This window comes from Kogia breviceps, chromosome 10, assembly GCF_026419965.1.
Source record: "Kogia breviceps isolate mKogBre1 chromosome 10, mKogBre1 haplotype 1, whole genome shotgun sequence".
In the NCBI taxonomy this organism is placed as follows: Eukaryota; Metazoa; Chordata; class Mammalia; order Artiodactyla; family Physeteridae; genus Kogia; species Kogia breviceps.
This window is the reverse complement of record NC_081319.1, coordinates 67,129,707-67,155,319: the sequence shown is the minus strand read 5'-3', so window position 1 is coordinate 67,155,319 and position 25,613 is coordinate 67,129,707. Positions and strand designations below refer to the sequence as shown.

Here is a 25,613-nt window from a genome sequence, read left to right as displayed (position 1 = left end):
TGCCTCAGAGTCTTCATTTTTGTGCTCGTCTCCTGGGAGTTCCTCTTTGTTGGCTTCTTTGTCTGCCTCCCTGCTGGTCATCCCATGGGACACAGCTCAGGCGATCACGTTCCTCTGGGAACACTTCTCTTCCCTCTTCTCTGGTTTCTGGGGACACCTGTGTCCTTACTGTTACCTCTTTGAAATGATCTCTGTCCCCCATCGAAGCCACAACGCACCTTTTCTTCTTTGCTTTCCTGCTGCATCACAGAGCAGACATTGAAGACATATTCGAGCAGCATTCTTGGGGACGTTTTCAGCCCTTTTGGCAAGTGGATTTAGAAATGGGTTGGGGGCAGACTGTAAGTCGAGCTTACCGATTACAACATGAAGAGCCGGGCTCTCTGCCATCCTTGCTTGTATGGATGGCGTCATGGTGGTGGCACTGGTCTTGCAGTTGGATAGCCCTGGGTTTGTGTCCGTGCTCTGACTGACACTAGCACTGACCTTGGGCAATTCACATAATCTCCCGAGTCTCAGTTTCCTTATTTGTCTTGAAGAGGTGGTGTTAGTGATGTTCAAGGTCTCTTTGAGTTCTGACCTCCCTGGATGCTAATTTTATGACATTTTATAACTCGATGCCACAGCGCTAACCTGAGGGGAGTGGTCCCCACTTGTGCACGTGACCTGTGAGGTTGCTCAGTGAGGTTTAGTAGAACCACAAGTCCAGGCTTAATCATTATAATCAAGGATTCGATAATAAGGAGAAAGTGTTCCAAACGCTTACCCTCCTGTGGTCAGTTGTTGATTCCCAGAACCAATTAAGGGAAAAAGATCAGCAGCTTTTCTTTGGTTAAAACACACACACACACACACAGACACACACACACCCCAACAACCTTTGAACACTGAATTTTTTGCCCGTGTCACTTGCATTCTCCCAGCTTTTAGAAGTGAGGTAAAATAGGCAGCTTGGTTGGGGCTTTTTGTCTCCTTTTAAAATGAACTCAAGCAGAGTTCAGAGGCGGTTGTTTGAAAGTTCACTCTGGGTTGATTTGAGCACCCGAGAGACTGTATTTTGGGAAATCTAATTTGGGGACTGATGATTAAGGAATATCTATGGGTTAAAATCAGACTGAGGTGGCTTTTCGAGGAGTATATTAGGATCAAAAGCTACAGCCTTCTACTCTTCTGCTGAAATTTGCTTTCCTGACTAGATGTTGGTGTCAGGCTTCCCAGGCAGTGTGGTTCAGGAGGGGGGTTTGGGAGGTAGATCTCTGCTGGGTCCTGGCAAACCCTCCCTCCCCCTTCCCCTATGCACCCTGCATCTTTATTGAGTGCCATCTGTGCTACAGGCATCCTTCTGTCTGGCAAGGTGGGTATCTTGCCTTGTCCTAATGGAGCTTCCATTCCAGGTAAGGGAGACCGCTGGTAAATGGATAAGCAAATAAGAATTTCAGATAGTGATCAGAGCTGTAAAGCAAACCAAATGGGGAAATGTGGTTGAGAGCCATGGAGAGGTTTCTGTTTACTCCGAGAATACATCTCCCAGGAGGTGAACCTTGCCCTGATGCGGTGAGGCAGCTGTGTGAACAGTGCAGAGCTCCTTGCAAAGGCTCGGGATGAGTTTGGGGTGTTTGTGGGTAGAACGAAGGTCAGTGTGGCATGACAGGGTGGGGGGTGGAAACTCAGGGTGAAGATGTTGGTGGGGTTAATGTATGTCGGAGCTCAGAGACCCCGGTGAGGAGTTTGGATTTCTTTTTCACCAATTGAAAGTATGGCAGATCGTAAGCCTATAGATATCTGATTTGTGTTTTAGAAAGTTCACTCTGCTGGCAGGTGAGCGTTTAGTCTCGAGGGAGGAAGGGTTCACAGAGCAGAGAGACCTGGAGAACTGATGGGGACTTGGACCGGGGTGGTAGCAGTGAGCGATGAGATTTATCTTGGGGGTAGAGTCAACAGAACCTGCTGATGTATTGGATATACGTTTTTGGGTTTATCAACTGGGGCGCTGGCAGAGCCTTTATGGGGATTGGGAGGACCAGGAAAGGGAGTATAGTGGCATAGGACCTGGTAAGTCCTTGAGTTGGGGTGTGGTGAAGTGGTTATGAAACCCAGAACTTAGGGGTGGAAGCCTGGGTATCGATAATTATAATAAAGACAGCAGACATTTTTTGAGCAATGTGCCCCGAGCTGTGCTTTGCCTAAACACTTCCCATGATGAATTCATTCAATCCTCACAACAAACATAAATAGCTTTATTATCCTCTTGAGGACACCAGGATACGCAGAGATGACTTAACTTGCTAAAGTCACACGGCTAGTACGAGCAGAGCTGGGGGTCACACTGGGGCTGTCTGGTTCAAGATCCAGTATTCCTAACCACTGGACCGTCTTTCCTCAAGGTCACATGCACAGAGACCACGTCTTTGGCACCAAAAGCCACCTGATGGGCCAGGAGTTGCAACCACTCTGGGAAAGGGGAGAGAGACACCTGTGCCCCCTGGGTTATTTTTGCGTTGTTAAGAAAAAGAGCACGGAGCTGAAATATTTTAAAAATTAGGTCACCAAATATTAATGTGCTTATTCACGCATAATCTTTCAAAGAAGATTAGTGGCGCCCATTTTGGGGGGTTGGATTTTTTTTACCTTCAGGAGAGAAAATGAGTGCTGGTTTTATCCTAGGAGTGTCTCCATTATAATTCTGCTGCCAATGATTCAGCTATTATACTATTGATCTCTGTTCTCAAAGCATGATATCAAGTGATTAGGTCATGAGGCAGTTACGAGTCTTGACTGTAAAGGTCAGACTCATAAAGAGGTTCTAATGTACTTTCTGGAAGTATACACATTCCAATACTGCTACACATGGACGCTAATAAGATTAGCTTAATAGAAGCTATGCGTCTTATAGGAGATGCACCTTACCTAAGTAGCATGTGACAGTAATTCACCTACCTTGATTTGTAGTAACTTGGTTCTAAAATGGCAAGAGGCTGTAGAGGAAAGTGTCACGTTCTCTCTGAGAATGGTGGTGATTGACTGAAGTTACACAGAGGCCAAGAGAAAGCAAGCCCTACCCCCACTCTTCAACCTCACCCATGCCCACCCCTCTTTAGAACTTACTGTTCGAAAAGAAAATCTGTCTCAAGATGTCTTTGTCAGGCAAATAGAGCAGGGGGTAATTGCTTGTGAGGTGTAGTTCCTGTAGGCTTTAAAAATTTCTATATTCTAAAATGTTTGATTTTGACATTCGGGTTTAGGTCCAAAGTAAGTCAGGTAACTTCTATGGTTTCAGCTCGCTGATCATTTCCCCTCATAGAGGATTTCAGCCTTGAAGAAACAGGAGCTCCTTTGGAATATTCTTGTCTGCGAGTAACAAACATCTCAACCCAAGATGCCTTAAGTGACAGAGGCACTTAGGGCCCTCACGTGTCAGGAGGCCTGAAGGAAAGTTAGGGTTGGTTTAGCAGGTCGGCAGTGCCGGGCACTGAGGGGACTCCTGAGTGACCTGCAGCTCCTCGTATGGTGGCACCTGGGGATGGGCATATGCAGAGTCACGGGTGGACCCTGGACTCATTTTCTGGCCTCTAGTGGGAGGCAGGGAGGCAGGGGAGGTGAGGAGTAGGAAAACGTGGAGGGGATGGGTGTGGCTGCAGTGCTCCTGAAAGGAGGAGGGGCAGAAGCAGTGCCCGCCTGCCTGCTGGCTCTTGGAGGTGCCCTCCTTTTGTGACGTCTCTCTAGTTTAACCCTGTGTCTTCTGCCAGAAACACAGGGACCGTCTGCTCGGGAAAAGTCTCCGGCAGGATTGATTTCTGTTCCAAGGTATTCTTAAGAAAAAGAAAAGCTTGGACATGGCGATGTTTTCCCTAGTTTTCCTTCTCACTGTGTGTGAGAGAAAAAAAAAATAAGTCAAGAAGATATTATAAAGATTAAATGACCAGATATACTTATTTTCCAAGTTGTTAAATTCTAACATGCTAAGTACTTTTTAGTACTTTCTGACTGTGGTCTTTAATAGTTAAATTTCTGTGACTCAGTGGTCTTGCGTCTTCCAGACCTCTGTGCCTGTCGGTTGCTGTGCGCTCTGCTTAGAAGCCTCTTCTCCAGGGCAGATGCTGCCTCCTCTGAGAAGCCCTCCCAGCTCTGCAGCCATGCCCATGACCCCATGTCCCCGCAACCCCCGCGCCCTGCCGCAGTCCCTCTTGACTCACCTCTTTCCTGCTGTTCCTCAGGGTTAGACTTAGCTGTGCATCTATTTGTTTCTCTTGGTTTGTCATCAGGGACTTGTTTTACGCATCGCTGGCTCAGGCAGTGGGGAACTCAGTGCTTTATTCACAGGAAATGTTCAAAAAATGTCTGTTGCATTGAAAAGAAATTTTTTTATGAGGTAGCTGAGATACATAAACCCTCGGACATTTCCCTTTGGTGCCACAGTGTGGTGAGTTACTCCGAGGGGCCGGTGGTGCCGCAGTCCAGCCTCAGTCAAGTTCAGCCTGCGCCTGGTGTCCCTGGAGGGACCCGCCGGCAACCAGCGGGATGTGTGGTGGGGCTTTGCCGTGCACTCGGGTGGGAGGCTGGTGCTGAGGCAGCGCATCCTGCCGGCGCAGGGTCCAGGGAGAACACAGCATTGGTCCTGCTCAGGCCTGTGTCTTTGCAGAGGCGTGGATGAGGAGTGAGATGGCCAGGCGGTGCGGAAGGTCTGCCCACGCGCTGGACCGCCTGCCCTCGCCTTGGAAGAGCGGAGGGAAACCTCATCTACGGTTTTGAAAACACCCAGTGGAGCTCTTTGCTGACCGCCTGCCGTGTTTCAGACGCACAGCTAGGCACGTACACAGGATTTGCCTGGTCCTCAGGTCAGCCTTATGTGGGAGGGTTTTTAAAGGCCCTATTTGACAGATGAGAACACAGAAGCTGAGCCCTTGCCTGAGGTCACCCATGTGGGAAACAACCTGGTGGGAAGTCCAGGTCCGGGGGCTCCAGAGGCCCTGCTTTTTCATGCCATATTCTCATTTGGCAGAGCCAGGCCGGGGGCCCTGAGATCAACAAGCAGCTCACGTGCATTGAAAGGCCAGTGCGTTTATTAGGTACTGGGCGTGCAAAAGTGAGCAGTGGCATCTGTCACCCGGGTATGTTGTGCCGAGCCCGTGGAGCTGGTGGCACAGGCTTCCTAGGGCTGGAGGGAGGGGTGTACAACCCAGCCACATTTTTTTTTTTTTTTTTTTTTTTTTGTGGTACGCGGGCCTCTCACTGTTGTGGCCTCTCCCGTTGCGGAGCACAGCTCCAGACACGCAGGCTCAGTGGCCATGGCTCAGGGGCCCAGCCGCTCCGTGGCATGTGGGATCCTCCTGGATCGGGGCACGAACCCGTGTCCCCTGCATCGGCAGGCGGACTCTCAACCACTGCGCTACCAGGGAAACCCACAACCCAGCCACATTTTTAAGGAGAGGGGTCAGGACAGCCGGAGCCCCGTTGTGAGTGGCTGTGAAAGCCAAGTTCAGGAGGCTGGTCCTTATTTTGTCGTGGAGGCGTGTCGTCAGTGGAGTTTCAGTAAGCCCCGGGGCTCTGATCAGACTTGTGCGGAGACAGCTCAGCCTGTTGGCAGCTTGTGCGCGGATTTTCACGGGAACGGGACAGGGGCAGGGTTTGGTGACTGACTGGCTTGGAGGGTCTGGGCTCAAGGATAATGGTTGAGTTTTCAGCTTGAGGAACTGGGTGCCACCCTCAGAATTTGAGGACCGAGGGTAAGGGTGCGTGTGGTTAATAAGAGATCAGGGCTGGGGGCTTCAGTATTCTCACTGGAGGACGAGGTAGGGCACCTGCAAGGTGAGGGAAGAGGGGCGGGGGGGTGCTCAGGGCATTCCTGGGTGGGTGTGAATTCCTGGGGGTGCCTTTGGCCTTCGTGGGTTGTTCTGTTTTCCTCCAGAAGGCTCAGCTCTACTGGCCTGGGATAGAGGAGGGTGGGGTGTAGGTGCCCACCTGCGGGGGAGGCCGGCAGGATGAGAGGGTATGAGGCTCCTGAGGTTTCTGATGCGTAAGGTTTGGGATGCTGTTTCGGTGGAGAGAGGGGGGAGGTTCCCGCAAGGGGAGGGGGTCCAGGAGAAGCAGAGGTGGAGGTCATGGGAGAGGTCGTGGCAGGTCTGGAATATCGGAGTCTGGAGTCGAGGTGAGTGATGGGAAGCAGCTTGGAGTGGGGTCAGCGTTCCAGGGTGTGACCAAGTGAGGATGGTGATGCCCAGGGTGTGGTGGTCACTAGCCTCAAGGAAGCCAGGGGCTGCGAGGCTCACCTGTCTCAGGATCAGCTGTGCAGTGGCAGGTGGGGGGCATGGGATGGGGAGGTTCAGTCTGAGACAGACCCATGGGCAGGAGGCGCCCACGCCCCACCTGGAGAGGATGCCCCCACCTGACCAACCCGAGGTGGGGATGAGGGCCTCCCGCTACGGGCTAACTCAGTGCTTTGTTTTTCTTTTGCTGGAAAACAAGATCTTCTGTGTGAAGTCTCCTGATTTCTAATTGTTGACATCTTATTAAACAATTTGAAAACCACACCGTGTATCAAGGGCACAGGTTGGGTTTGGCTGGGCTCCTGTGGTCCCCTCTGCTCTACAGACCCTAGGACTTTGCAGGGGTTGGGGGGCAACTGGGAGCTGGAGCCCACTGTCTCGGTAGCTCTGTGCCTTCCTGGGCATCTCCTTCTGTTTGGAGGATGGAGGTTTTAAAGATAAAGACCTAACTAGCTAATTAGTTTCCCAGTGGGAGCTAATAGGGGGGTGATAGTAATCTGAAGCCTTTAGCTCAAGTGAACCGCAGATCCTGATAAAAATGTGTGAGCAGTGCTGCTGCTTTTCTCTGGACAGAGTATCCCTCTTTGGCAATCCTGTTTCTCTTTCCTTTTTTCTAGTTTGCTTCTTGACTTGTCCTTCCTCTTTTGCTTCCTTACAGCATTTTCTTTCCTTTCCCTTTTGCCCATCTCTTCTTTTCATATTGACTTTCTCCCCAGTTCATCTTCTCACAGAGTTCGGCTCAAGTTAGTTGGCTCAAGCAATGTGTAGATCAATTTCTTGGGGTGTTGATTCAGTCAGCTTTTATGTTCTATTTTCTTAGTTTTCAGACTTGGCGGATGAGCTGTAACGTAGGCACGTGTGCATCCAAAGGCATGGTTTGCCCTTCAGATTCATCACCCTGCTGGTTTTACTCAAATTTCAAAAGCACTGTTTATCCTCAGGCCACACACACATACCTTTGACCATCCCTGGAGTTTGCAGGTCTTTGTTCCTTTGAAGGGACATTTGATGTTTGGGACAGCCTGGGACTAAGTCTAGAGAATAAGGTTACGGATCTGTCTGGGAAATACCGTAGTTCCCTGAAGTACTGACCCAGGTCTTCTGTCTTGCTGGGTGGAGGGAGGGGCCCCAAGGTGGCTCCAGTGGGGAAGTGCCCAGATGTTGGAGCCACGGCGCCTGCCTGGGGCCTGTGCCACTTCTCTGTTCCGTTTTCAGCCTGGCTGTAGAGGCTTTGAGTCCAGACACACTGTATTTGTGAAGTGATGAACCGTTACATCTTCCCTCTTCCAAAGACATTTTACTTAGACCTGGAGTTAGGTAACGAAGGCATGATTTCTCCTGGCCTTTGAAATACCGCAGTGGACTCTGAGACCCGTGTTACTGTCTTCGTGGGCCTTTTGGGCTCTAGGCTCTAGGTTGGGAGCCCCTGGGGTCTGGGCTCCCTCAGTGGGGACTGTAAAGAATGTCGTGCATGTGGCCACACGCCGCTGACCAGCATGCGCTTGAAGCAGGCTTGCGGCCGCCTGCGCTGCCTCCTCTGGCTGCTGGCGGGCAGGCACCACAGGGCTTCAGACTTGGTTCTTTATCAGAAGCACCTGCGGAGTTCTTTGGAAACCTATGGATTCCGGAGCTGCATTTCCAGAGATTCTGATGCATTATGTGCCCGGGGAGGGGGCGCCCCAGGTGAGTGGTGCTGGGGGTCCCGCAGCCACACCCTGAGAACCACGGGCGCGGTGGGCTTTGGGTCGAATGGGTCAGGTTCCTGCCCTGCCTCCTCTGTACTGGTTCCGTGGTCTCGCCGAGTTACTTCACCATCTTTGAGCCTCGTTCTCTCCTTTTTGTTTGTTTGTTTTTGTTTTGCTTAACTTTTTTAAAAACATCTTTATTGGAGTATAATTGCTTTACAATGGTGTGTTAGTTTCTGCCGTATAACAAAGTGAATCAGCTATACGTATACACATATCCCCATATCTCCTCCTTCTTGCGTCTCCCTCCCATCCTCCCTATCCCACCCCTCTAGGTGGACACAAAGCACCGAGCTGATCTCCCTGTGCTCTGTGGCTGCTTCCCACTAGCTATCTATTTTACATTTGGTAGTGTATATATGTCCCTGCCACTCTCTCTTGTCCTTTAAGTGAGGCTGGTGATGCCATCTGGGGAGGGCGTTGTGAGGAGTGCAGTCCGTATACACAGGGTACCTGCTCTGCTTGGCACGTGCTATGGTGCTCATCACCTAGGGTTGGAAGTCAAGGGTCTCCATCATACTCTGAACTTCTGGTGTATTTGTCAGAGGGAGTGGTTAGCTGCTTTCTCCTCTGGCCTAGAGTCCCTTCCTCTGTGGGGCTCACGGATGATGGGGCCCCTGTCCTGTTGTCCCTGGTGTTTGTGGCTCAGCCTATAGGTCCAGGTGTGCCATGGGGCCCTTAGTGGCCACAGCTTGGGATGTGCCCTTCTCTCGTTTTCTATTCTGCTCTCCCACTGGGCCCTTCCTCTAGCGTGCTTGCACGTGTGCACACACACATGCATGCACAGCTGAGCTGGTCCCAAGGAGCTGTATCTGAGGCCTGGCTCAGGCCCAGTCCTCTCCTCCCAGGTCCCTGAAACATGGTGACAGTTGTCTGTGGGCCTGGCCTGCCAGGGGCACTCTGCAGCCTGTCAGAGTTGGCTTCTGCCTGCTGGGCCTGCAGGGAACTCAGGCTCCAGTTTTCAGGGACAGACCTGGGTTCTCTTCCTCCTCCCCTGCGTCCACAGGCTAGTGAAGCAAGCTCAACGCACAGACAGCTGTCTCCTTGAAACTTCGTCTCAGCCAACGTGACCTTGATCTTCCTGGAAGACAGGCAGGCCAGCTTTTACGAAATGTTTTGTTTTTATTGGTTTTTAACGCTAGGCCCAAAAAAGAATGCCTTGGTTTTGCCCCAGGGTTCTGTCAAAACAAAACCCTTCCCATATCCAGGATAGAAGCAGGTTTGCCGAGGACCCGAGCATGTTGCCGTTGAGTTTCCATCTCCCCTTTGTGACTTTTGAATAACTCCGCATTCTTTTCTCGCTAATCATTTAAGATCTTACCTGAAAGTTTGGCTTTCATAACGTGAGCTCTTTTGGCAAATGCATGAAGGTGTGTCTGATGTAATTCCAGTCTCAGAAGCAGTTTTTAAGTAAAGGAGGCTTTAATCTTCAATGCTTTTGTCACTGGGCTGTTCATTAGATGTTTTGAGGATATAAATTACGGTGAACACAGTACCAAAGGGCAGGTTTTTGTTTCTCGTTTGGTATATTTCCTCATTCTTGGCTTGCTAATTATATTTGGTGTAATTTAGGCTTGGACTACAAAATAGATGTTGGGTCTGTGTTCTCTGATTGTTATATACTAATACTTCTGCATTCATTACCTGATGGAATATCCAAATGTATTTCAGGAATTGAACCCCTTCATCTCTCTCCCAAAAGGCTCTTGAATCTTGAGCAAAAGAAACACATGGAGAGAGAGAAATCACGGAGGTGGAAATTCTAAGTGTCTGGCGCCTATAGAAATCAGTCAAAAACCTTTTTTTGTGTTCATTTTGAGTCGCCAAAATCAGAATAGAGCTAAATTTGTAGTCAATGCTTTTGAATATAGCTTATTTCCATAGAATATTTCAATAGTATGTTAAAGTTCCTTATTCAAGATTTTAATAATTTTCTAGGATTCTTTGTAAACTAAGTATTTCTTTGAAAGTCAGCTCGCGGGGACTAAAGGGAAGGGTGATGGATATGTACCAGCCCTTCTTTCCTGTTCTTTCTGATTCACGCATCTTGTGAATGCTTTCCTAGGTGCCAGACAATCTGAAACAGTGTGAGGGCTCCCTAAAAACCCAGCTCTCTTTCTCTTTACAAACATTTCATCACATTAGTTTCATGGTAAGACAGAGAAGATAGCCAGAATTTTAATTAATGCGTCAACTTTTAGGCTAAAAAAATTCAGTTGAGTTGATATTTTTGATGCTGGCAATTGATTTTGGGGGATAGTATATTTTTCCCTGCCTCTGATTACAGAAGTGATACTGATGCCCATTTTGGGAACCTTGACAAATGCAGAAATGTTTAACGAGGCAGAAGAAAGTCCCCCATAATCGCACCTAAGATTTGAGTCCCTGACTTCAGTGAGAGGTGGTGATTGTCTAGAGCTCCACTGCAGGGCATCCAGCCAGCTCCCCAGGGAGCCCAGGGGGGCATCCTTCACCCTCCAGCATCCTGGCTGCCACCTGGCATTGTGGATGTCTTTCTCTCTACTGGGCTCAGAGCTCCTTGAGGGAAGGGGGCTGCCTTAGTTTTTGTATCCCTAGAATTTAGAGTAATGGAGGCACTCAAAAATGGTAAAGTTGAAATGAAATTCCATGCATTTTAAGTTCACACCATTGAATTATACACGGCCACTGCTCTACCATCAGTACTTATTTTTTTTTGGAATGTCTAGAGATATTTTAGAGAGCATTTTATATTTTGAATATGTAGTGTATGGACGTGGTAAAACATTAAGACAGCACCAAAAATGTATATAGCGAAAAGCAAAAAGCAGTGCCCCTTCCTGAGTCCCAGGCCTGCACTTCCCTTCAGAGGAGAAAGCCCCCCTTCAGAGGAGAAAGCCACTCTTATTACCTTGTATCTTTCTAGAGGTAGTCTGTGCATATATAACACCAATGCCAATTATCTTCTAAGCAACCTGCCTTTGGGATGCAGGGCAGGGTTGGACATGTGAGTGATAGGGCCCTTCTGGAAGGTGTTCCTGCACTATCGATGAAAATTGGAAGCCCAGCCCAGCAATTCCAGCTCTGACATTCTGTTTTTTTTTGTTTGTTTGTTTTTTTGTGGTACGCGGGCCTCTCACTGTTGTGGCCTCTCCCGTTGAGGAGCGCAGGCTCCGGACACGCAGGCTCAGTGGCCATGGCTCACGGGCCCAGCCGCCCCGTGGCATGTGGGATCTTCCCAGACCGGGGCATGAACCCGTGTCCCCTGCATCGGCAGGCGGATTCTCAACCACTGCGCCACCAGGGAAGCCTCAGAGACCTTTTTAAAACATGGTGCCCCAAGTGAGATTTACCAGCCAGTGCAGAGAAGGGCTGCTTTCTTCATTCTGGGCATAACATGCTCATAAATGCAGTCTGAGAGCATATCAGTGCATTCCTAACTATTGAATTCGTATTGTGTTTATTTTCTTAAACGTTTTTTAAAAAATATTTATTTTAAAATTTTATTTATTCTGGCTTCCTTGGGTCTTAGTTGTGGCACGCGGGATCTTCATTGAGGCATGAGGGATCTTTTTAGTTGTGGCATGTATGCGATATCTAGTTCCCTGAGCAGGGGTAGAACCCGATCCCCGTGCACTGGGAGCACGGAGTCTTACTCACTGGACCACGAGGGAAGTCCCTAGTATTGTGTTTATGCCTTAGTTAATATATATAGTTTGGGTTATAAAATGCTTGGTTAACACAGTCCCCAAGTCTTGCTCATGCATGTTGCTTCTTTCAGGCTGAGTCTCCATAATTCTGTACAGGATTTTAGTTTTTATGGATCCGAATGCAAGACTTCACATTTCTTGGGACTAAATTTAATCTCATTAGATTAGCCCATTAGCTCTACTGTAGCTGCCTTTCGAGAGATCTTTTTTCCACCGGATTTTCTAACAACTTACCAGCTAGTTTCAGGGACCCTGAAAATGAAAGAAAAATGTGTCATCAAATGGAAAGGAGGTGGAGCTGGGGGCTGAACTTAGATTTCAGCTGTTTGCTGGTTGTCTGACCTTCAGCAGATAACTCAGGCCTGTGAACTTCCATCCTGTACGCTACCCTTGGTGTGAACTGGAAACTTCTGTCTCTCCCAGGCTTGTTATAAATAAGGGTGCGTTGAGTCCACGCACGGCAAGCATCTAGAATGGAGCTTTGCACATCGTAGGCTCCCTGTGGAGGAACATCAGCGTCTTATACTCATTCGTTACAGCACTGCGCATCGTGAAGCCTGACTGGTGCCCCGTGGTCATTCCTGAAGCTGGATGACATGCCCACCGGCCAGCGATCTCTGAGTTGACCTAGATTGTTCCACCAGTTTCCAATCCCCCCCGTTTTCTCTTCAGCTCATCCCTCCATCGGTCCAGGGCACCCTAAGAGGAGTTCCCACATACCTTGGTGAATTCCAGATGCTCTATTTAGAGACATAGGAGATGATTCAGGATGCAGTATTACAGGAAAAAGGCAAGATGTTGGAGTGTACAAATCACAATTGGATGAAACAAAAAATTTCAAAGTGGAGTAGATATGACCAGGGGAGAGAAGCATGAGGCAACACACTCAGCATCAGCACTGACGTTACGGGCACGTCGGCTGTGCTTCCATATCCAGGGTGGCGGCCACACAGAGCAGCTCCTTAAGGGCTTGTTGGCTTCTTTGCTCTTTCTTCAGGTGCCAGAGCTTGTTTTCTCTCTGCTGTTCAGGGAGCACTTGAGCATCTGTCACCAGCACCAAGCTTTCTTTGAGCAACTGAAAGCAAAATGATTTTTTTCCTTTCCTCTGTGCCTGTTGTAATCTGCAGAGTTGAGCCCTCACTGCAGAGAGTCATTTGTGTCACCGTCCCCCAGGTCCCCATGTGTCTGCTGCGGGCCCTGGGTAACCAGCCTCACTGGTATCTGCTTTTCCTCTGCGGACGGGGCCGGGCGTGACTGTTCTGGGGCCCGCCGCAGGCACTTTTCCTTCATGGGCCCTTTCCTTCATAAAAATATTACCAGCTATATTTTATGAGTGTGATATATAATCTTATATTCATTTTTTTTCTTTTGATCTTAAATGAAAATATTTTTGAGCCCCTCAGAGTATCCTGGGCCCTCGGCACCGGGCCTCCTAGGTTGAAAGGCTCAGGAGTGCCCCCTCCACCCTGAGGGTCACGCGATTTCTGGTGGCTGTGCCTGTCCATTTCGTATCCTCATTTACTCTGAGAATACTGGATGGTCCTGATGACCATCTGAGAAGTCACCACTTGCTTTTCCCATCTTCATTTTCTCTCTCTGCTCTTTTCCAGGTTGTCGGGCCCTGGCTGCCTTTCTCAGATTTTGTGCAGACCTCTGTGCTATTAGAGACGGCTGTAAAGGGGGCATTCTTTTCAGTAACTGTTCTGGCCCACTGAGAGGCTGACTTTGGAAAGACTCTAAGGTTAATGCTTTTCCTTCTAATGCTAGGCTTTTAAAACATTAAAAAGAATTTCTTTTCAATGTCGTGAGACCATTCTGTTCTTTCCCTTCTTGAATGGAGCATGTCAAACACATTTAGGTTTTTGTCAATAATTATTTTGAACTAAAACTCGTGAAAGAAAATATAATCACTGCACTTGTCGTGGATTGAGAGACCGTTTACTCTTGGTTCTTAACCCAGCTATATATTTCTAGGTCCTGTTAGGAACAGTGCATCCACTGTTCACGTGTCAGATGGCTGCTGAGGGGTACGGCTCCTTGACAAGAAGAGCATAGCAATTGAAGGAGGAAAATTGCAGAGGAGTTGGGAAAGACGCAGCAGCAGCAAAGACTCAGACACCAGTGAGAGAGCAGGGAATGTGGTTTCAACTTGCTTGTTGAGTGTTTAAGCAAATGGGCGACGCTAAAATAAAGGCCTACAAAAAGCTAGAGCCAGTACCCTTGAATGAAGTCCACCCTTGGACTGGAAGAGGTCAGGGAGAAATAGGACGAGGCTTGTTCTGTGTCTTGCTGTGCCCTAATCAGGAAGGTGGCTTTGGCATTTTGAGAGCCAGAAACACTGTTGGCATCTCCACTGTGCTCTCAGGTAAGCAACCTGGAGCAGTGAAAGTGTGTCTTCCTAAAGGCGCTGGGGAGGGCGAGCGGCCAGCGCTCGGGTGGTTGCTGGGCAGCATCCAGGTCCTGCCGGGCTCGTGGACGGCGGAGGGGTTGGTTCAGTTTTCTGTGGTTCACTCAGGATTAGTAGACAAATGGCCATCTGGCCAAGTACCAAAATCTCATTGACTGGAACTAAATGCCCTTTCACTTCTAGTTTGCATCCTAGGTCCTAGTGGAATGTGCTTCTTTATAATGGGCGGGAAGAATGGCTACACAAAGAATTCATTCTCTCTTCTGGTTCTTGCCCTTGCAGATATGTAATCCACGTGTGTATTCTTGGGAGACGTGAGTGTGTTCCCGGCAGTGGGGCGGGTTGAGCCCAGTTTAGGTGGCAGCCTCTGGGCGCTAGAAAGGGCTTGAGCAGGTGCGGTTGTGTGAGGTACTCTCTGGCTTCTCCAGCTCAGCCATCACCAGTGTAAGGATGGTGATTGGATGCCAGGATGCATCTCCCAAGGTCAGATTCCGAATTCTCCGTTCCCGTGATCCTTGGGGTTATCACGCCAGCCTTAAGGCTGTGGCCCACCTGCTCCTGGTCTGAGGCATCACAGCACCTCACCTGGACCTGCTCTTCTGTACTAGGGAAGGACCGTAGTATTCCATTACAAGTTAATCACTAAAGGGATGTTGCCTATAAGCTTAAATTCTACATAATGGCCCATGTCTGGGAACCCTGCCTCCCAGGCAATGAGCAGCAAGCTAAAATACCTTTGTTTAGCTCACAGGAAACATCCTGACCAGGCCCACCTGTGAATGACCGCAGGAAGGGAGGAATTAACATATCCCCTCTGGAGACTGACCAGAACCTGGAAATGCTCGACTTGACCCCCTCCCTTTTTAGTATAAAAGAAGCCTAAATTCTGACTCAGGCAGGATGGTTCTTTGGGACACGAGTCCACCATCTTCTCAGTCTGCTGGCTTTCCGAATAAAGTCACCATTCCTTGCCCCAACACCTCATCTCTCGATTTATTGGCCTGTCGTGCGGCAAGCAGTGCGAGCTTGGACTCAGTAACAATTCCCACTCATAATGCTATTCTCATCTATGAGGTCAGATCTTTGGATTTCAAAACAGAACAGAAACCTTCTATTAGCATGGAAAGTATTGATAGGAATCAATTAAAATTCTGTATTTTAAAAGTTCTTTGTAACTCCTGAGGGAGGAAACGATCCTTTCGTGAAGAACTTAATAAATTGACGGCCGCGTTCTCGTGAAGAAGCCAAGTTGGTGATTCTGTCTTGCCAAACTCTTTTTTCCTTCCTTCCGATACCTGTGAGAAGTTGTGCTATGTTTTTGCTACCTGACTTGGTCAGTGCTTCCTTATTTTTCTTCTCATTCACCAGGGGATGTGACATCACATTCTGACTTGAATTTTGGATGCTGAATTCTGACCCCAGATAATGAGAGATTGCTTTGCTGCTTCTTGCAGATACTGTACTTGGTGCTAGCTAATTACAGGCCAAAGCGCATGTCACAAGCTGTTATCTAAGAACCTGGGTAGATTTTGAGTGGGAGGAAGAGCATGCCGAGGGAAATTGAACTTGCAGAATCTCGGGGTCAGACAGGCACTTTCTAGTTCCACTTCCCAACTAATCCATCAGTTCCCGTCAGGAAACCACACTAAGCAGTCATCTGCCCTGTGCTTGAGCAGGGAATTCACCGTATCCCCAGAGGACCCCATCACATTTTAGTTGAATATATAGAGGGACTTTTTTCTTTCTTTGGTTGGGCCATACTGAGCTAGTCTGATTCTTTTACCACGTGATAGGTGTTCAGATACTCATAAGCTATTTGACAATCCCTGCAAGTCTAACTCCCTTTCAGTTCTTCATGGGGTGTGATCAGGGCTCATCACCAGCCTTGCTGTTCTGGTTGCTCTGTACTGAGCTTGTTCCAGTATCTTGTGCAGTTCTCGTTTTTGCCTGGCAAGCATGCATGGGGAAGAGTGTGACATTGTCCTTAGATCTTTGGTCTGTATCGTTCTTAGATATATTGATACTTCATAATGGCAATCAGTTCCAAATCTTGCATATGTGGTGGGAGAGGAATGCACTTTGTTCTTTTAAAATTGAAGTATCGTTGATTTACAATGTTGTGTTAGTTTCTGGTGTACAGCGAAGTGGTTCAGTTATACGTATATATGCATAAATGCATATTCTTTTTCATATTCTTTTCCATTAAGGTTCATTATAGGATATTGATTGGGTAAAAAGGCTTCTGAGAGGTTGTGACATTTGGGGTGAGTGAGCTGTTGCTAGCCGGAGAGAGGTGCTGGAGACAGTCAGGGCCTGGTGCGGAGCAGATAATTCCCTGGGGCTGTGGGTGTGGGGACTGAGGTCAGAAAGGCCACTGGGCAGTTGAGGGCAGAGGTTAGACCAGACACCAGATTTGCAGCCAGGGAGGCTGGGTGTGAGCTGCGGCTCGGATGCCTTACGTACCATATTGTCCTTCTCAAGTTCAGCTCGAATGACTGATTGCTCCCTGGGCGGTTCTGTTGGTGGCGTGAGATACGAGGCAGCAGTTCGCAAGCTGCCAAAACCTATAGAAAATGTTGATGCTGTTAGTAGAAGATGCCCAGGTTAGGAGAGCCCCAGTTGTATCCCTCCGGGGCCTGTGCCTCGTTCTGTAAGCAGTGGCCGGCTGCTGGAGGCTTCAGGAAGACTCATCCAGGCTGCTGGGGGTCGAGCAGACTCGTGAGGTGACCTGGAGACTTAGCCAACATATGCAGTGTTTCCCCCGGTGTGTGCAGAGATGCTCTCTGAGCTTCCACCCCTGGCCTGCAAGTACATGTTTGGAAACTGACCCATCTGAGAGGTGGAGGCTCTTGGTTCAAGGCCAAGGGGGAGAGATGTGGGCAGTTGCATCACCCGCTCGCCTTCCTTTCTCATAATTAGACTCCCAGGCTGTGGGCCCTGGAAGAGAGCCCGGAGCCCTAATTGAGTCCCTTTGGCATCTGGAGTGTCCAGGCCTCTGCTGCTGGTACATCACAGGGCCAGGCCTGGTGGAGCCAGGCCCCAGGGCAGCACCCGCGGGCCTGAGCCAGGCAGCCCTTGAGGGGCCTCTTCCCAGAACCGGTCTCCACCTGCGTGGGCTCAGCCCTCCTCCTGGGCGGGCCTCCTGGCCTCTCCACCCACTTGTGTGCCTCTCAGGACCAGGCTCGGCCCACCCTGAAGTCTTGACTGACTTTGCCCTTGCCAGGTCACTGAGCTTCCCCGAAATCCTTCCAGCCCTTTCATGTATGTTTTAGTTCACTCATGCTTTATTTTGTTTTCGATGATTTGTTGAGTAGGAAATACTGCTTTTGAATTTACTTGCTGTGTTTGGATAGTAGCTCGAGTACTGGGTAGACTGGGGTGACTGGACTTGTTAACTAACATGTAATGTTAACTAACATGTAAGGACCTCTCCAGGTCCTGTAAGCATTTGATCTCAGCAGTCTGTTGATTTATGTGTAATAATGTCTTTTTGTTTGTGGTCTTTCTCTGCTTTTGAAAATAACAGAAGTCTTGAAATGCATGGGCACGGTTCTCGTTTAGCACTTAGCTTCATCCTAACAGTATAATCCAAGGGCAGCAAGATGTTATAACTGGATCTACATTTCTTACACTTGAAAAGTTTTAGTAGTTTAGGAGGGAGTGCTTTATGGTGAGATAATAGTAATAATTATAGCTAACATTTATTAACCATTTCTTATATGCCAGGCACTGTTCAACATATCTGACCTCGATTCATTCATATAATTGTCACTGCACTTCTGTGAGAGATGGGTACTATCATGACCCCCTTTTACAGATGGAGAAACTGAGGCATAGAGCAGTTAAGCAGCTTGCATGAGGTCACACAGCCAGCCAGTAACTTGGGGAGCCGGGTCTACAGACTTTGGACTCCACAATGCTTCTTGGCCTTGCTGTTTCTAGTGGACAGGTAGGGACTTTGGACTTGAGTTTGAATCCTGGCACTGACACACCTGTGTAAATGGGGCCCAGGTATGTACCCTCCCTGTGCTGCACTGTCATTATTTGTGAAGTCCTGGTAGCTGTCAGGCTCAGGATGGTTTTTAAGATTAAGTGAGGTGCTGTTTACAGAGCCCCTAGCCTAGTACCTGGCACCTTAGAGGCATCTCTTATTTAGTTTAGAGCTACTTTGGTGAATAGTGAAGTGCTGAAACTTTTTGAAATTAGACTTTCAAAGTCTACTCTGGTCATGTAGCATTTTAATTTTAAATTGCTTGGACCTATGCATACTTGATGCTCTTCCCAAGTCTTTGATGTGTAGTCAGCTGCATTGCCAGGCTGTGGAAGATGCTTTCCAGAGAGAAAGTGGTGCTGTTGGTGCTGATGGGGTGGGTGGGAGGTGCTGATGGGATTCCATGACAGGGATGAAGGGATGACATGATGTCCTTTTATTAGACGCATCTGGCTAAAAAGCTGGACTCAGGGCTGGGAGTTGGAGGCTGGGGGGCTGGGGAAGTGGTAGCATGGAAGCTACTGGGACCCTGGAGCTGCTTCAGAAAATTGCCCCAAGAACTTACAGGGGATGGTCCATGCCATTGTGTCCGGACACCTGGGAGGTCTTGCTTGTTTCCTGGGGTCCAGGAGCTGAAGGAAGGTGGCTGTCTCTCCTACTTTGCTTTGGGATTCATCCAGGGTTCCCTTTTTCTCGAATGTTCTTTTTGGTCACATGCTGAAAAGAGGTTTCCGACTCAGAACTCTTGAGGTGATGAACTGAGTAAGCACTTCTCCCAAGGAGGTGGCTGGTCAGCCGCTCGAGCACACTGCGGGGACCTCTCTGTAGGGCTTGGTGACGATGGAAGAGCTGAGTCCGTAGCTGCTGAGCTGAGGGAGTGGAGTGGCTGTTGGGGCAGCCTCGGGTCCCCACCCAGCACCGCTGTACGCTCCAATGTTGAACGAACACCAGGAATGTCTGTGTGGCCTCTGACCAAGGTTGTTGGCAAACAGTAGCAATAAAATGTAAAGAATGTCGAAAAGAGCAGCTTAAAGAAGTGGCTGGGGGAGAGCTTTGCCTGTCCTCTCCACACACAAAGCATTTACTCAGATGGAGACCATGGGGGTGCAGCATGTTCTGGGAGACACTGATGGTTTCTCTTGTTCCTTACACAGTAGGCAGTTCAGACAGTTTTCAGAATTAGGCCTTGTGTTTCTTCATCTGGATTAATATTAGAATTTAATATCTTGTTCAGCTCGTGGAGCTAAAATGCAGGGATCGGCAGGTGCTCTGTTGTGTTTTTGCAGAACTGTGTGGGAGTTGCCAGGGAATCTACTCTCGGGTCTTCCCATCTTGCTTTGCACTTAGCTGTTTGGGGCAGCCGGTAGGAAACAGTATGCATTGAGTGTGTGTGAGAAGCTTGAACACGAGAGATGATCTCTTTTGAAGATGCAAGGCCACTCTCATAGGAGGTAGAAACACTTTGGAACCCAAGCCTATCTAGGTGGAGAGACACGCTCATCCTAAAGCTCCTGAATTATTCAATTTTAATCTTAAGTTGTGATTACAGATGCCAAAGTACATGTTGTAGCTCATGCATATTTAGACTATATTAGAAGATGTTTGGGGGCAAGGTAAGCCCTTCTGCACTATTAAATTTGACAGTGATCACTATATTTCTAAATGCCTGAATTCTGGCTGGGGCCTAACAGTGACTTCTTCATCTATGCAAAGACTGAATTGAAATGTTTAAATTGTCTGGTGTCTTGTGGGGCCTCAGCAGATGTGCGTCCCGTGCTTGGGTTGTTTCTTCTCTTGAGTCTACTCTGTTACTCGATGATGCACGCCCTCCTCTTGTGGAAAAGTCCTTTGGCAATTCCTCGAAACAAACTCTCCAAAATAAATATAGTACTGTGATGACTAGCACTGCAGGGCTCAGCCCCTGCAGCAGTTTGTTGGACACGGATTCTGGGTGGAAATACATCAAATTCATTGGTGACTCAGGTCCCTCCCCCACCCTTCAAAAATCTCTCAATAGTGGTTTATAACAGTTTGGTCATCTTAAGTGTTATTGAGGATAAGAGATAAAGTCCTTTTCTTTCCCTTTACTTATAATGACTATGCACCAAAAGTGCCATTATATGTCACCTTAGAAGATTAGGAGCCATTTTTTGGTCTTGTTTTGATTCAATTTATTTCAAATCACATTGATAGGCGTTTTAAAATCCCTCCCTGGGACTTCCCTGGTGGTGCAGCGGTTAAGAATCCGCCTGCCAATGCCGGAGACATAGGTTCGAGCCCTGGTCCGGGAAGATCCCACATGCTGTGGTGCAACTAAGCCAGTGTGCCGCAACTGCTGAGCCGTGGTAGGTACATTTTCTTTTCTTTTGTTGTTTGTTTGTTTGTTTTTGCGGTACGCGGGCCTCTCACTGTTGTGGCCTCTCCCCTTGCGGAGCACAGGCTCCGGACGCGCAGACTCAGCGGCCATGGCTCACGGGCCTAGCTGCTTCGCGGCATGTGGGATCTTCCCGGACCGGGGCACGAACCTGTATCCCCTGCATTGGCAGGCAGACTCTCAACCACTGCGCCACCAGGGAAGCCCATCAGAAGCATTTTTAATGGCCATACAATAGTTCATTGTTTGACTTTACCAGCCTGTGTTTAATCCTTCCCCTTTGTTAGTGTTTCAGGTTGATATCTTGTTCTCACCATGGCACGTTTGACCCTTCCCATGCTGGACCACTCCTGCTCAGTCCAAGTCTGTCCCTTCTCTCTCTGTGCCATCAGCCTGCCCTCCATTGACCCTGGCTTTCCCCTCATTCAGGTTCTCAGTAGAGGAACGCTGTCCTAATCCATCGTACTTTCAATGAAGGTTTCTCTTCTCCAAGCCATTGCAATACCAGTCCCAGCCTCATCCAGGCTTCTGATCATAGCACCATAAATGATGCATTCCTGGTTTTATGATTTTTCAAAGTGATTCACAGCTGAGCTGTTTTAATTACCAGGGGTGTACCCTTGAGGCATTCATATCCTCGTTAGTGTTCATTCATGATGCCAGCTTGATAATGTAATGAAAACACCATGAAAGTGTTAACATATATTAGCAAATGAGAGAGGGTAAAATGATTAGTGGAGACCAGAGACAGAAAAATTGGGAAGAGAAATATTCCAAGCAAAGTAAACATCCTTATTATAAATGCTCAAATATACATGTCAGCACTTAGTGGGAAACTCATTTGCTTCTCTGAACTTTGATTTGCCTGTGACTTTCTAGGGCCACACAAGGAAAAGAATCCGCACCCTCTTTGTTGCCCAAAGAAAAGGTACCTGTGCAGCTCAATCAGGAACCGATTAAACATTGTATTTTAGAACAGGAGACTTTTTTCCCTGTGGTCTATCTCATTTATTTGTCTTATGGGCAAATCAGTGGGCAAGGAAATAGATTTCTCCCTGCTTTGCATTATAGAGGAAGCAGTTAGTTTTACTGAAGGGATTGAACCTTTTATCTCATTTCATGTTTATTATCTGTACCCTGGCCCACGCAGTAGTGTGTGGATATAAGCTTCCCATTTTGTGAATCAGCGTTTCAAATTCTTTAGTATTTGTGACTCTCTTTTGAATTCCATTCTATATCTATCTGAAAATCGTTCAGAAAATTCGAATTGCCAGTTGAATAGACAGTGTAGTCAGTCTTATTTGAATTTCACCAGGGCTGCCCTGCTGTTGGGTGATGTTTCTTTCTTTGCCTTCAAAAGTAGACCAAGCCTTTCTTCTTGATGTGCCCCTTTTGCTCTGTCATATTATAAACTTGTATCACATTCTGTCTCCTGGTTTCCTGTCTCTTTTAGCCTTTCCCCTGACCTTAGGCTTTATCTGGAGTTACCTCTCCAGGCCCAAGATCCTCTAGAAGTTACTCACTTTCTTATCTGTCTAGATTTCTTCTCTTTCACGTCTGCTCTCTGTGCCTGGATTGAATTGGCATGTTCTTTTCTTTCCTACAGCGCTGGCAACATTTTAGTGTTAACACCTATCCTAGCCCCAATTTCTCCTTCCCATGACTTTGTTTCACTTAGCTCTTTAGAATATAGTTTCACAAATGTTTTTTGTTTGCCAGTTACTTGAAAATTTATTATTCTGTGATCCTCCAATGCTGTTATGCCTGAAAGAATGTTATTAACTAGCAGCAGTATCAGGGAGCCATGAAATGTTGCTGAAACCTCAGTTTCCTCATCTGTGAACTGAAGATAAAAAACTTTACCTCACTGGTGCATATAGGGATTTGATTAAATAAAAGTGTCTAGGAAAATTCTAATATGAAAAGATATGTGCACAATGTTCATTGCAGCACTATTCACCATAGCCAAGACATGGAAGCAACCTATTACAAATGTCCACTGACAGATGAATGGCTAAAGAAGATGTGGTACATATATACAATGGAATATTACTCAGCCATAAAAAAGCATGAAACAGTGCCATTTGCAGCAATGTGGGTGGACCTAGAGATTATCATACTAAGTGAAGTCAGTCAGACAAAGACAAATACCATATGACATCACTTATATGTGGAATCTAAAAAAATGAGACAATTGTACTTATTTACAAAACAGAAATAGACCCACAGACATAGAAAACAAATCTATGGTTACCAAAGGGGAAGGTGGGGTTGAGGGGAGGGATAAATTAGGAGTTTGGGATTAATAGATACACAGTACTATACATAAAATAGATAACCAACAAGGACCTACTGTATAGCACAGGGAACTATATTCAATATCTTGTAATAACCAATAATGGAAAAGAATCTGAGAAAGAACATATATATATGTGTATATATATGTAAATATAACTGAATCACTTTGCTGTACACCTGAAACTAACACAACATTGTAAATCAACTATACTTCAATTTAAAATGAAACGTCTGTATGTTCCTAGCTTAGTCTTTCATTACGAAAGAGGATTCCTTCTTTATTGTCTACCAATTCTGTGCCTGATTTGACATCTTTATTGAGTTGTAATTCACAGGCTATACAATTTCCCCATTTAAAGTGAATGATTCAGTGGTTTTAGTATATTCGCAGGGTTGTACCGCCATTACCACAATTAATTTTAGAATGTTTTCATGGCCCCAGAAGGAACCCCATACCCATTAGCAGTCATTTCCTGTTTCCTAGGCAACCACTAATCTACTTTCTGTAATTTTATGCATTTTTAACTGTATGCTTATTGTATCGCACGTTAATAGGATTGTTATGTTTCTTCCGGTACATTGAAGGTATTTTGAAATGCAGTCCTAATATTTTTAGAACTAAAAACAGCCCTGCGATCATTTAATGCTTATTTGTTACACAGGGACACAGAGGACCAGGGAAGTCAAGTGATTCACCTGGGGACATTACCATTTCATCCCTCTTTACTAAAACATACTAGAAAAAGTATCTTATTGATGCTTATTTCATCAGTAGTCCTTTTTTTTTTTTTTTTTTTTTTTTTTTGTGGTACGCGGGCCTCTCACTGTTGTGGCCTCTCCCGTTGCGGAGCACAGGCTCCGGATGCGCAGGCTCAGCGGCCATGGCTCATGGGCCTAGCCGCTCCGCGGCACGTGGGATCTTCCTGGACTAGGGCACGAACCCGTGTCCCCTGCATCGGCAGGCGGACTCTCAACCTACCAGGGAAGCCCAATAGTTCTTATTTTTCAGTGTTTGCTTAAACCCTTTCAAATTCAAATTCTGGACGTGGGATATGATTATTTGAATTCTCTGCTTTAGCCAATGGATCTTTTTTAACTATTCTGTGAATATTTCTTGGGCTTTTCCTTTTATCCCTGACTTTCTCGTGTATCAAAAGTCATGTCTTAACCAAAGTTTATTCAGTATATTATTATATTTTCTGTTTAAATTTCCTTTGGAAAAATCATTACTCTGTGATCAACCATAGAATTTTCTAGGATAATCTGTGCAGTTTTTAGATATGTTCTTCTGTGGCACCCCGAGGCCCCTACCTCATTTTGCGGTAGACCATTTAATTTACCAGATTTCTCCCTTCCCATGCCTCTTTTCAGTGTGATTTTTTCTGCTCTTTCCATCTGCCAGTGGAGACTATTTCTCCACTCCCCTGACTATGGACTGAAATGACATGGTGCAAATTTCAAGGTCTTGGCCCCAAGAGTCCTCCCAGACTTTTTGTCCCTTTTGAATGCTACTCAGAGAGCTTCATGTAAGAAGCCATTCAATCATAAGGGAGAGGAAAGAGACCTGTGGAGAACAGAGGTGCTCCAGCTGGGTGCTGGCACTAATTGACAGACCATAAGCGTGAGGCCAGGGTGGTCTTCCAGCCCTTCCGACCCTCTAGCTGCTTGTAATTGCATGAGTGAGCTCAGGTGAAAACAGCAGAGGAACTGCCCAGCAAACCCACAGAAATGTGAGAAATTTCAAAAAATCATGTTGCTTTTGAGTCACTAAGTTCGGGATGGTCTGTTATGCAGCAGTGGCTGACTGATACATGTAGATGTTAGCACTGTGGTGACGTTGAGACGACTAGAGTATGTGATCCAGGTAAAGTCCTTAGCTCACTGCCAAGCACAGAGAGTCCCTCGGTAAAGGTTGACAGCTATATCATAACGGCTACAGAATGATCATTCTAAGGTTGTTGTTTTGGTTACTATTGGTCATTTTATTTCTCCTCCTCCTCCAGACATAATGCCATTGCTTTTCATTATCATTAACTCTGATGAGTTAAAGAATTTGATGTCATGGTGCTAATTGTCTGGTATTTTTTCTTCCTGATTAGTAAGTAGTTTAAAGCTTTAAAAAGACTTTTCTTATTGTGAAATAAAAATATTTCACGTGTACTGAAAAGTGCATAAAGCATAAATGTACAGCTTACAGTATATAACAAATTATAAAATGAATACTCGTAACTGCCACTCAGCTTAGAAGGTTTAACATTGGCAGGTCTCCTAATGCCCATTGCATGACCTTCCTGATCATAATGTTTCCCTCACACCTAGAGGTAGCCACTAGCTTGATTTAATAGTAATCACATCTTTGCCTTTTTTAAGAATATTTTTTACCACCTCTGTATGCATCTCTAACAAAGCAGTTTAGTTTTGGTGATTTTTCAACATTATATAAATGGAATAATACAGTATGCCTTCTTTTGTGTCTGGCTTCATTTGCTGAATATTATTTCTAGATTTCTCCATACTATGACTAAGAGTAAATTCCATTTTCATTGCTGTGAAAAATTTTATTACAAGAATATACCTCTGTCAGATCTACTATTGATGGGTTTTTGGGTTATTTACAGTTTTGGGCAATTACGAACAATTCTGTCAAGCACGTTCTTGGATATATTCTGGAATAGAATATGTGAGAGTTTTAAAAGAAATTATAAGGTATGTACTTAGGAGTAGAATTTCTGGGTAATAAAGTCACAGTTACTTTTTGTAAGTCTCGTAGAAAAGAACATGGCCAGATGATACAAATGATAAATACTGTAACAAGTGTTATTCTCACCTGGAGATTAGAACCATTG

At 46.7% G+C, this 25,613-nt stretch overlaps 1 protein-coding gene across 4 annotated transcripts in view; it reads left to right on the top strand.

The window, feature by feature from the left end:
* Positions 1–25,613, top strand: part of LRRC1 (leucine rich repeat containing 1) — a 138,297-nt gene that overhangs the window by 10,621 nt on the left and 102,063 nt on the right. The window contains exon 1 of one of the 4 annotated variants that reach the window (XM_067005986.1): positions 20,421–20,440. The exons of the other annotated variants lie outside the window; for them this stretch is intronic. The gene's annotated coding sequence lies outside the window, so the exon portion shown is untranslated. Of the gene's footprint in view, positions 1–20,420; positions 20,441–25,613 lie in introns of those variants that run through there. 4 annotated transcript variants of the gene reach the window in all.